The sequence below is a fragment of the Scophthalmus maximus genome, chromosome 6 (genome assembly GCF_022379125.1).
Source record: "Scophthalmus maximus strain ysfricsl-2021 chromosome 6, ASM2237912v1, whole genome shotgun sequence".
Classification (NCBI taxonomy): Eukaryota; Metazoa; Chordata; class Actinopteri; order Pleuronectiformes; family Scophthalmidae; genus Scophthalmus; species Scophthalmus maximus.
Window position 1 is genome coordinate 4,245,707 of NC_061520.1, and position 13,519 is coordinate 4,259,225.

Here is a 13,519-nt window from a genome sequence, read left to right on the forward strand (position 1 = left end):
CGCACAGACAAAACAGAGCCAGACGCTGATGCAGGAGGAGTCAAGGACGCGACCTGCGGCGTTTACCTGCGTCAAAATGTGCTGCGACGCGCTCGTGTGTCTGGCCACTTGTGCAGGAAGAGGAGCCCACAAAGCAGAGGCAGAAACCAAAAGGCTGCTCGCCTGCAGCTGAATTGAACCATCATGACGCTCGGAGAGGTGAATTAGACACATCTGTCTCGCAGCTGGACACCGGCAGCAGGCTTTCACCAACAGTGACTGGTGGCACTTTTGAAAGGGAACGCGCCAAGAAATCCACAGCAACAAGATCACGAAAGAAATGAATTAAAAAAAAAGAAAAAAAAGGAGTTTCAGCGAAAGCCGGAACGTCAACGAATGGCGTTCGTTAGTTCAGACTGAAGAGACAGAGGTCGTTTCAACAGCGAGTGACATCATTGTGGACGCTATAGGTGCAGTGAACTTAAAAGACCTACATGCTCACACAACACTTTACAGAAACACAACTCAATGTAGGGCCCGCGCCAACGTGTGTGTGTGTGTGTGTGTGTCCGCCGCGCGTCGCGCTGCGGCCGCTTGGCGCCGGCTCCGCTCAGATGGTCACAGGAGGGAAGGAAGCGTTTGGCTCGGCAGAAAATACTTGATTGTTGCCTCGGCCCTGATAAGAGGCTATTAATTAGGAGGCTGCATAAACACAATAATACAATAGAGATTGTCCGAGCTCCGATAGTGCTTCTGCTGGGGAGGGAGAGGCGGTGGGAGGGGGAGGGGGGGCGTCTGCGTGCCAGCTTACAGATACACAGATGTTCTGTGGGACGATGTGTGTGCGTGTGCGTGTGTGTGTGTGTCTGTGTGTGTGAGTGTGTGAGTGTGTGTCTGTGTGAGTGTGTGTGTGTCTGTGTGTGTGAGTGTGTGAGTGTCTGTCTGTGTGAGTGTGTTTGTGTGTGTGTGTGCGTGTGAGTGTGTGTGTGTGTTTGTGTGTGTGTGCGTGTGAGTGTGTGTGTGTTTGTGTGTGTGTGTGTGTGTGAGTGTGTGTCTGTGTGAGTGTGTGTGTGTGTGTGTGTGTCTGTGTGAGTGTGTGTGTGTGTGTTTGTGTGTGTGTCTGTGTGTGTGTGTGTGTCTGTGTGTGTGTGTGTGTGTGAGTGTGTGTCTGTGTGAGTGTGTGCGTGAGTGTGTGTGTGTGTGTGAGTGTGTGTGTGTGTGTGCGTGCGTGTGTGTGTGTGTGTGCGCCGTTTGTTCTTTTTTCCGACACAATCAGAGCGAACGCAGATAATACAGGAGGAGTTATTTGAGTGTATCCATGAAGAGCTCCCGATATCAAAGACATGTTTTTTCCCCGAGCGGTTGAGGGACAGCGAGTGAAAAATAGAACGTCCAGTTCCAAAGTGACGGAACATTGTTTTTACTTGCATCAACACTGGATTCTGGAGTCACCACGGTGACGGGATGGGGCACATCCGAGGCATGAAATTTGTTTTTATAACAACGTACAGTACGAGTACGTGACTCTAGTGGTAGAACAGTTCCAGCCGTTTATCCCGAGCAGCCCCAACATGTCATGGGATCCTCTCGGGGTTGTTCTCCGCCACTCCACAAAATGTCATGGAAAAATGGGCTCAGTCTTTTTTCGAGTAATTCCTGCTGACAGACGGGCGGAGGATTCATGAATTCATTATTGAAATGTTCAGAAAAATAAATAAAAGTGGAGTGGAGGAAGGCAAAATCAATTTTTAAACAATACATTCAAAAACTGCAAATGTCTAAATGAATCATCGGGAGAGTGTTGAAAATTCTGCACAGCAGAGGAAAAAATAAATAGGGAGTGAATTAATATCTGAGGGAGTGATTAATAACCGGGTCTGTTTGATTTGGCAGCGCCAAGCCTCCTTTCTAAACACTGGTAGGTTTCATAAGAGGTGGACCGTATTGGAAATCACAACAGCTCCACGCACATTCATCCCGAGGCCGTTATCGCATTCATAACACCGAGTTGTCTTATCTCAACCCGTTTGATAATGTATCTCTGCGATGTGGGCGTCACACGTCTCGAGGAGACGGGACTGTGTGTCAACGGAGCATTTCGTCAAAGGGGAACTAATTCAAATGGATTATTATTTTTCTTTTTTCTTTTTTTTTTACTTTCTCCACCTGTGATTGTTCTTCACCGTTTGGAAATGTAAGATCTTAACAGACACTTTGATTAATTCGCGTGTGAACGCAGCCTGTGATTAAAGTGCGACTGTCAACGCACTGTTTACACAAATGAGCTCACGTCTGGACTTTCACACGATGATATCGGAGAAATTAGGGTTTGATAAAGTGCACGAGCTGCAGGTGGTTGATTTTATTCTACTTCATTTGAGTTATTTTATTGGAGTGCAGTGTGTGAGGATGTATGCAGCTGCAGAGTTCAGAAAGGAATCTGAAGATTCAACTGTCTCATCCCAAATGCTGCTTCGTGTTTTAAACGTCACTGCTTCTTTATTTAAAAAATATGTATCGCTTTGAAATTATATCCATTATTTTGACATGAAGACAAGTCAGGAAGTGTCAGATACAGCCTTAACGCAATGCAGGTGACGTGATGACATCGTGTGAGTCAATCTGCTTATTTAAAAAATATTCAACTATTTATGCAACATTTTCATTTTCATTCAAAATCAGATTTTTTTTCCAAAATGTCAAGTATGAAAAAACCTGTAGCAATCCGTCGTTGCAGAGGATGAATCCTAATGACTTTGGTGTGTCCCTAAATTTTTAAAGTTTTTTATGCAATATCTTAAAAGCCCAAGTGTGTAATTTTTGTAATTTTCTGGCGGCATCTGGTTGGTAAGGTTTGCAAACCGCAACCAACTGAGCACCCGATGGGGGACACTTTATTAAAAAATGTGGGGGACACTTTATGGCGGCGCACCGCCGATTCCATTTCCGGTTTTCGTCATCGTCTGAAAATTCAACGCGAACGCATCGTATTCTGGAACCGTTTTGTGCAACAACCGTGTTCAACACGACGTAGAAACACGGCGCCTCACACGGAGGTCGGGTCCACCTCATGGAACTCTAGTGAACTCATTCACAGTTGACGAGTAAACATCGTAATTATGCATATATGAACACATAGTTATGGACAATATATTCAATTTCTGTGAATAAGTTCTTCTAAAAATTACACACTGTAAGCTTTAACAACTTTTTGTCAATATTGCCATGACATTTTGTCCAGACGTTCATGTTCCCCGGAGGATGAACTGTAGTAAGTGATGAACCTCAGATTTCTCATCTACAGCGACATCAGCAGGTCAAACAATTGAATTCATCCAAAACAGTTTACAACAGCCTCATGCTTATAGTTGCGGATGCTTAACATCAGGTGTCATTGGAGCATGTTAGCGCTCAGCTAAGAGCCCAGCGGTGTTAAAGTGGTAGCCTCACAGAGCTGCTCGCATGACTGACGACTCTTAGCGCGGTTTAAAAATACACCCCAGTGCCTTTGTTTTCCCTCCGTCTCCATCATTCATCACGTCGGACGCGACAACATTTGTTCCTGCTGGTGAACATGACAGCTCAGAGTTAATCGCTTCCAGCGTTGCCATGCGGGGGGGGAGGGGGGGGGGGGCTACTGGAACCAGGCCAGTGACCCACCACACTGGGCCCATGACCTTCAGTTTAAAGCAGCGACATCCTCCGCAGCGACCCGACCATGTTGGCCCCCATGTGAGGCCGCTGATACACAAACCCCAGCGCCGCTCGGCTGTCACGTCCTCTGGGGCAGAGCCACTGATGTCAGCGCGTCTGGGTGGTCTGCTCTCGGCCTGTCCGTCTGTCAGTGTGTGTGTGTGTGTGTGTGTGTGTGTGTGTGTGTGTGTGTGTGTGCGTGTGCGTGTGCGTTTCCACTTTACATAGCCTTTCATGCGCTCCTCTGTAAAACAGGTAGGGGGGTTTTGGTTTGTCAGTCTTTGTGCTATAAACCAAGTGTCTGCTGATATTAACCTTGTATTCAGAAGACGGATACGCTCGTGATAATTTCCTAAAATATTGGATCATATTTCTTCCGAATAAGAAATCATTTGAATGGCCGACAGCGCTCATAGAAACTTGGTTTATGCTGCTGCTATACAGCAAACACAAAGATGGACGACATGATCACTGCTGCGCAGAACTCTGGCTCCAAATGACATCACGCGTAAGATGGCGGCGCCCGTATCATTTTTGTACAAGGGGATGATGCGGTAGACGCGTCTTCCATCTTTATTTACAGTCTGTTTTTTATTGCAAATGAAACTGAGACTAGATTACATTTCCTATTGACGTAATGAGGATGTGCAGTTGGTTTACATATCACAAATTCCTTGATACCGCGAGCATACTGTATCAGTGAGACACACATGACAACATGTTCTTGGCTCTGCTCAGACTCTCACACTTCTTGGTTCAGGTCACTGACAGATCCTGGTCCGGCCTGATTTAAGTTCACAGCGACTTCAGTCACAACCTGTTTATCCACGTTGAACCTCAACCAGCCTCTTTCACTGGCCTGGACCAGTTGTCTGTTGTTGTCTAAACCACAGATGTGACTCGGGGTGTGAACGTCAATCCTCCCCGACCACCTCCTGCTGTGACTGAACATCGAGCTATGTCCGTTCACAAAAAAATAAGTTTCCTCCGAACAGGGTCCGCTCAGTGATTAAGTTTCATATAAAACACCTTTGCTGTCGCAGTGTGGTTGTATGGAAACCTATTAGTATAATCTCTCTGTACGTGTCTGCCGTAAAACTGAGAAAACGATCGCACGTTCCGTTTCACAGAGGAAGCGACTGCAGGGAAGAAGCAAATGAATGTATGGACACACACACACACACACACACACACACAGGAAACAGCAGAGGAGGAAGGAAAAACAACAAAACACACACAGAGCATCCTAATGACCATTCACCACAATGGGCCATTCTACACCCATAAATGAGCAGCATCGCCTCGAGGACACACACACACACACACACACACACACACACACACACACACACACACACACACACACACACACACACACACACACACACACACACACACACACACACACACACACACACACACACACACACACACACACACACACACACACACACACACTAAGTGTGGTAGAACAACATTACATTTTTACATGAGCTCATGAATGCACCGTCTCGTTCTCACTCCTCGTATGCGTGTTGTGTGTCCTTTGTGGTCAAGACCCCAGCGCCTTAAAGGGTGGGGAAGTGTGTGTGTGTGTGTGTGTGTGTGTGTGTGTGTGTGTGTGTGTGTGTGTGTGTGTGTGTGTGTGTGTGTGTGTCCAGCTCTCTAAACACCACAGTCCCAGAGCTGAGTAACTGTGGAGGAGGAAGAAGACTGGATCTGTTTAATAATACAAAACCTTTCCTGCAGGATTTAGAGGATGTTATTCTGGGCTCCTCGTGTGTGTGTATGTTTAGTTGTGGTCTCAGCATGCATGACATTTTTAATTCATGGCTTGTGAATGTTCCATTTTATTATGCTAACCCCGGCGATCAACAGGATGATGAAACTCCGGGCAATTTAAAAAAAAAACAACAAATCATCAACTTCTTTCATCGACACCCACGAGGTGCCGGGCGGGGACGTCTCCCGTGACGACTACTGTGTGGTTCATGTCTAACTGCACAGTTCAGGGAGGGGCGACAGACAAACGGTTCCCCTCCCTCATCAGCTACGTCGAAGGCGTCAGGGCGTCAGCGGATCACTTGACCTCAAGGTTCCCCCAAAAGACTGAAGCTGGAGTAGGAAAGAAACAGTGCACAGGAATTTTCCCAAGAATTCAAAAGAAATAACTGCTAAAGAACGGAGCAAACCGATCCATAGGAGGTCAAACGTTTTCATCAACGAACCAAGATACTGCCGCCGCCGCCTTGTGGCCGGTGACGCCATTTGGAGCCATGAGTCTGTGCTGGCCGTGATCGAGTTCCCACTCGACCAATCACGACCGTCTCTTAGCTGTCAATCACATGTCTCAGCCCAGTTTTTAAAGCATCAAATAACTAATTAAAACCAAACTGATCAAAACATAAACACTTGAACGTACATCCGTGTGATAAGAACTCCCTGGAAAGACAGAAACCATCTTAGGAAACAATCTTTTTAGTTTGGTCCATGTCCCATCGGCTAACATGGAGGGGGCGGGGTTTATGGCCTATACTGCAGCCAGCCACCAGGGGGCGGTCCAGATGATTTGGCTTCACTTTTGGGAGGTCTGCTTTGCGACCGTTAATATCATCCCCTGGAAATCTAACATCTAACATTGACTGAAGGGCTCCAGAACCAATCACAGCTGCAGATTTGTCTTTAGATACCAGACTGACCATAACAACCAGACGTATCGGTGGATGGAACGGGATGTTTGTCAGTTCTTAGTCCAAGAGTTCACAACAGAAAAGAAGTTTCATATCCGCACAGACATCGAGAACAAAATCACCCACGATCCAAGCCAACACATGACATGATATACATACTCACATGCATCAGGTAACGACCAAGAGGCCGCTGGGATTTCAAATGGAAATTGCCGTTAATCATAACCCAATCAAGGCACCTTACGGAATAACCGCGGTTCTGTCAGCATGGGAACGATCAAGACAGTCAAGACGTGAACTAAGCGTTCCCGACGCGAAGAAGACGTGACATCATGGCTGTGTTGGTATTTAATAAACGCGGTGGGAAGTTTCTCTGGAAAGAGAAGAAGAAGAAAAGTCTGATTTCCTTCATGAGACGTCGGGTCGGTCTACGCACAGCTGGATCGAGGCGTAACACCGGGCTTCATATCGTCCCATCATCAATCCTGTTAGACACATATATACATCACATGTGTTCAGGTTTCTATGGGAATGAAACTAGAGGGTTGGGGGGTAATTTTTATTCTTACTTTCATGCGCACCGACCGCCTCACGTCGGCGAGCTGGAAGCTGAGCGGTTACACTTCTCTGGAGTCGATCGACAAAGATATAAGGTCCATCTATATTTCTCGCTTTTATTATTTACTGTCCAAAGTGTAAATCTACTTATATCTGCTGAAAAGCCCCCCCGAGGCAAGCTAGCGATTTATGATATTGGACTATATTAATAAAATTGGCGTGACTTGAGACTATGAACTGAACGTTTTTCTCCTTTGGTCTCCAGGTGCTCATGGAAAAAAAATTAAATCATGAGGCTCATTGAGCGGGAAAAAGAATGCGAGGTGCTCTGAAAGATAGAAACAGCGAGCAACACACGTCGCTATCATTGAAAACAATCACAAACATTTTTTCTTTCGCATATACAAATAAGTTGTATGACCTAAGGCCTGTACTATTATTGTGGAAACCCTGGTCTATATTCCAATAATATAATATATCGTATCCAAATTTTACTGATTCAGAAACGGATTGTACTGTATGATCCCATAGAAAGTCTCCCCACACACACACACACACACACACACACACACACACACACACACACACACACACACACACACACACACACACACACACACACACACACACACACACACACACACACACACACACACACACACACACACACACACACACACACACACACACACACACACACAGTGTACACTACAGTTCATTTACTCCATAATTTACTCAACATTTTATCACCGCTGCCTGATGACTTTCGTCCACTGGCCCCGCTGAGCACATTAAAAGTTTACAAGTGGCACCGCGAAACGGGGGCCGCGTCCCCCGACTCGGGCTCGACGCGCGACGTCGGCTCGTCCATTAAAAGTGATGTAAGGTCTCGTTCTGTCTCTCGTCCCACTTCGGCCTCAAAGAGCCAGACTCCCGCGGTCACTGGCCCAGAAGTCTTAACTCACGCCAACAGCCTCTATCCTGCAGCGGAGGGGGGCCGGCGGGGGGGGGGGCGCGATGAGATGTTTATGGATACCGAGGGTTAAGGGTCAAAATGAAAGCTTCACAGAGATTTGTATTCTCTTATCGCCAGAGCTGCGGTTGCAAACGGGGACGTCTGCCCCGGGCCAATCAAAGCACACATGAACAAACACGCGGTCAACTCTCTTAAGCACACAAACCTCGAAAAGAATTATATCGTTCATATAAATATAGATTCCTATGATGTCCCTTATGACATAGAAATGTAATTGAGCCTCTATATTTTTGTTTTACAGAAAAAAAATCTAAATGAGCACTTGGATCTGTTTTGACTATTTGACAAATGTTTTTGTACTCTTGGATTCTTGGCTAATCTTCATCCCAGACTCTCGTTCATCCAGGTCCTTGTTACCCGTGAGGGCGTCTAATCAGGAGCAACTGGACTTGGCTGCAGTTGCTCCGGAACTGAAGAAGCCTCTTGGATGAGGGGGTGAAATGTCCCGTTGCTCCTTGTGGACTTCATCCGAACGCCAGGGCGCCGATGCACATCGTGACAGGCGAGGGCCAACAGGCGGAGCTGACGCCGAAAACCCGGAGAGGAGACGATGGAAAACAGACCTGAAGTTCAAACAGATGTACGACCTGAATGAAATCCGGGCTTTTCACATGCGTGGAGAATGAGAAGCACATTTCTTTTTTTATAGGATGCTCTCGGGACGAGCCGAGCGCAAGGAAACATGTTGCACGAGGAGATCCAGGCCCCGAAGCCTCGAGGAGCCGTCCCGTGACTGACAGGTGACGTGTTCAATCTGACCACGGCTCACGTGTCATCAATTCTGGAGTTCGCACAACTTTGTACAAACTCAACGGACAAACGGGAGCAGACACACATATCAATTTGCTTTTGATGAAGTGAAGAAAAGATGTAGGTAAAAGACACGGCGTTAGTCTTGGCCGGAGGTAAGATCTATCCAAGCGCCTTTCTCGCTTAGATGTGGATCTATGAGTTGGAAAGTAGCCTCTGAATTTGATGTCACAGATGTGATGGAGCAAGTAGCGTCGCTACGAACTTCTCCCGCACCTGCTGCACTCGGAAGATGTACTGGAATTCGCCGGACAAGCGTTTCACTGAACACGAAGGAGACTGGTGTACAGCACTAGAACGTTAGTCGCGGAGTTCCACACGGTTCTATGCTGGGACCGATACTATTCACTTCATATATACTTCCCTTAGGCAATATGAGAAGGCCACCACATCAATTTCCATTCTTTCATGCAGATGATACCCGGTTGCATTGATCTGTTGAGCCTGATGAAACTAATCAGGAAGACAAACTTCAGGACCTGGATGACCTGTAAGTTTTTACATCTAAATTCAGGCAAAACAGAGTTGTTGTCATTGTCCTCTGCCCCAAACACCTCAGAGAAACTGTATCTGATGTATGTTCAAGTCTTCATGTTTCTGATCAGTTCGGTTTCAATGACTTATTTGATGGTATAAAAACGGGCCGAGACGTCGTGATTGACAGCTGACACTGACTCGCGGTTGCTCAAGCGGCTGCGTGGGCGGGGCCTCGATACCGTGGCTCCAATAGCACGAGGTGGCAGCGTGTGTTTCATTTTTGTTCGATGGGAGGAAGTGGAGACTCGTCTTATACTTATACTTGTATATACAGTCAGTTGAAGTAAGAACTATGTGAATAACCATACAAAGGTCACAAGGTCAGATTCTACCGACGCATTTTCTCTGCGGTTCTTTATTCACGAGCAACTCTTCTATTCAACACTTTTTTTCAAATTGAGAAAAGTGAAATAAGTGAAAACACAGAGCTTTTTTTGGAAGAGAAACGTGAGAACCAGACATCTCCAGGTTGAAAAGTTCTCCTGTGTTTCTCTACATGACAAAAAAACGCAGAGACAGTCTGAATTGAGTTGCACATAAAAAAAAAAAAAACATATTTTCTAGTCAACTTTGACCTCAGATGTAAAACTTTGATTCATTAAAAGTTCCAGACTGACGCGTCACCAAAACAAAAAACGCAGTGTGGAGTTGTAATCGCGATGCAGATCTAAAGTGCTGCAGCGGCCGGCCGCTTTGAACTTCACTTCTCTTTGGCCGGCGGCCATCAGATAAGACTTTTATCTGGAGCCTCTGTTGATTCTAGTCCCCGGAGCGGTGTGACGCTCGACTCCATTGGGCTTTTTAAAAACACGAGCATAGAAGGTCTCGCGGCACGCTGCTGGCTGGCCGAGCTCCGTCTGCGTTGCCGCGGTTACCGAAACCTCCCTTCTGTCACTTTTTACTCCGGCCGCCTCGTGTTCATTCACCCGAGAGCCGCCTCCCGCTGGGCTCCGCACCTCCAGCTAATGTTTGACTTTTCCCCTCATCTTTACCCACTTCACTCGGCAGCCGGGGGGGGGGGGGGGTGAGGTCAGAGTGAATACCCCTCCTCTTCGTCACGTCACGACATTCTGAAGCGTGAAAAGGCTCAACGTCGCTTAACGTGCCAAAGCAGCCGTCAATGATCACCGAGTTGATCTCGGGTCTGTCTCGTCATTAACACTTACACCTGTCAAAAAAAAAAATCAGAAAACAAAACCCTATGATAATGGACAGGCTTAGCGTGACTTAAAGGGGCAGTAAGCGATTTTAATCCAATACACTTTTTTTGTAAAAATCACCAAATATTTCCTGTGTGTGCGCTGAATATAAAATCTGGTTTTGTCGGCTGAGCCCCCGGCTCTGTAGATCGAAAAAAACGGTTTGTGCGGTTTGTAAACTTCACTCCCGACGCCTTAGGAGACGTGCTGGCGGCAGTCGACGCTCTGACTCGACGCTCGGTCGTCACTGTCGATGTTTCTGGACCTCGTGAGACTCGGATGAGTGAAACACTCTCGACTGAGTTCGCAGGAAAATATATCTGAATTTAAACAGATTTTTTTTTTAATTTAAATTTTTTTTTTAAATAATAAAAAACCAAAATATAACTTGCAAAATGTTTCCTTAGTTGTGTGATAGTAGACAAACACTTCAAGTTAAGGACACGTGCTTAAATACAGTGCTTCATCAAATGTACACGCACACACACACACACACACACACACACACACACACACACACACACACACACACACACACACACACCATCACACAGGTGACTGTACCAGCGTCACTCTTTTATCATCGCTGCAGATTGAGAGGAGACACAATGACACAATGCAGCCAGGAAACACACACACACACACACACACACACACACACACACACACACACACACACACACACACACACACACACACACACACACACACACACACACACACACACACACACACACACACACACACACACACACACACACACACACACACACACACGGCAGGAAACAGGAGTCACACACACAGATTGTACAGCAGAGGGGGAGTTGAACTCCATAACAGGAAACACAGGGACAATCGGGGGGAGGTTTACTCAGAGACATGGACACAGGCGGAGACACACCGTTCTGTCTGATCCGCCTTTAATGAACTCGGTTTCTTTTTTGACGCCGGTCCGTCCACAATTGGCTGGAGTCGAAACTGAATCATCGTTTCATTTGAGCGCCTCGCAAAAAGAAAACAGAAACGCGTGAATCAGGCGGTGGAAGAGTTTACAAGCAACATTGTCTGTATTGTAAAAGAATTTTTATACTTTTATTTTTGGCCATTCCTTTTCTTTCTGGAGTAAAATAGACTTCATCATTTTGGCTGAATCCCCTCAAACTCCCTCATAATCCCTAATAATCAATCAACTCTGTGACGCTCAAACGTTTTCCAAGGAAACGTGTTATCGGCGATCAGCGACCTCAAACACTTCTGTGACGACCCCTGGAAACGTCCGAGGCCTAAAAACGTCAAAAAACCTCAACGTGAATCCTTGAGCCCCCCCCGGGGAGTTCCAATGATTATCAAGGACTCCTGGAAACTTCCCCGTTAACCTCACAGGAACAGAGGGACCTGCTCATCAGAACCTGTTTCTTTTTTAAGTGATGCTTGTGGTGATGTTCAATGATGATGATGATGATGATGATGATGATGGTGGTCAATGTTTGGAATCGTTACAGTTACATTAAACTTTTTTCCCCCCTTCAAACTGAACATGAACCTCAGCAGGTTTTGCCTCCATCTCAAGAAGAGTCAAATAACAATTTATGTTTATTTAAAAACTTATCACAGAGATGTTATTCTGGAGAAACTAGAGATGATGCTTTATATATTAACAAACATCCAGATATTAATTGAGTCCTTCTTCTCTTCCCTCAGGAGACACGTTCAGTGTTTCCTCTTGCGCATCAACAAACATTTCACAATACAAACTTTTTCCCAGAAACACTCACCGAGCAGAATCTCGTGGAGTCGTGAAGTCTCGGTTGTCTTCGGCTCCCTCTCGGTTTTTAATTCCTGCTCGGATGAACAAAGCGGAGACGGACTGTGATGCTGTTGCGGGACGTCGGACAGGTCAGTGTCCGGTCACCTGGAGCCTCCGCGCGTTATAAACAAGGTGGACACATGTGGGCAAGGCGGCGGGGCCACGCCCCCCTCACCGCCCCGAGGCACACCGTCACACCGCCCCCCTGCTGCGTTCACGGCCCGGCTCGGAAGATACGACTTCAGAGATCCGCAGCTTTTGGAAATACACTGTACTTCGTCTGTATTGTACATTTTATACCAACTGTAGCCTTAAAGGGGTTTACAGCATATTGAACAGAATAAATATTCAAACACATATAATAAAGATGATAAACAAAACCATTTATAGAATTAGAATTAGAAATAAGATCAAATCAGATTGAATTAAATAAGTTTTAATGTGGAAATAAAAATCTAAACATAAAAACAAAAACATAAAACTAAAGGTAAAATGTCAAGTTTGTAAATGATGAAAATCATTGTTGGAAGAAGTATTCAGACTCTTTAGCCTGTAGCGAAATGTAAAATTAAAATTACTTAATTAGAAGTAAAACTTTTATTCACTTAAGCCTTGAAGTAAAAGTACATATATAGTATATATATATATGGTATATATAAGTATTAAATATTAAAATCTGTTCAGTATTTAGAGTAAAACTGTTTATGATGCACAGATACTGCGTTCAGAGTCAGATCGTTTTATTGGATTAAATAGTTTAAATGTAAAATCGTCAATCAAATCAAAACTCATATCACTTATCATACTGTAATATAGTGAAGTGGACAACGTCGTCACTTTTGGTATAGAAACTCAAATCTGCACAAATTCTGCAGTTTTGACCTTTTACCTGTTTCAGACGTAGATCATCTGTCACTGTACATGTCAGTTTTTCCTTGAATCTCACATCATTCATTCATTTGACAAACTTTTTAATTATTTCATTCTGACCTGAATTGAGTCTCAACCAGATCATCTGAACACAAGCAAGTTTTCCCCAACAAATAGAAAATGAAAGAAATGGCGGAAAAAAACCCACGTGATATTAATTTGCTGATAAAAAACAAAAACAAAAGGCTGTTATCTGTACCTGTCCTGTGATTCATTTCATCTGTGTGTTGATAATTGGTCAACAAACCTTACATTTTAAACTATTTGATTCTACCTTCAA

General features: G+C 45.2%; 1 protein-coding gene across 1 annotated transcript in view; it reads right to left on the reverse strand.

Annotated features, from left to right (window-relative positions):
* The window catches only part of si:dkey-49n23.1 (semaphorin-3D), a 68,891-nt gene extending 56,439 nt beyond the window's left edge, over positions 1 to 12,452 (reverse strand). The window contains exon 1 of the mRNA XM_035630344.2: positions 12,278 to 12,452. The gene's annotated coding sequence lies outside the window, so the exon portion shown is untranslated. The remainder of the gene's footprint in view (positions 1 to 12,277) is intronic.
* Positions 12,453 to 13,519: the final 1,067 nt, after the last annotated feature.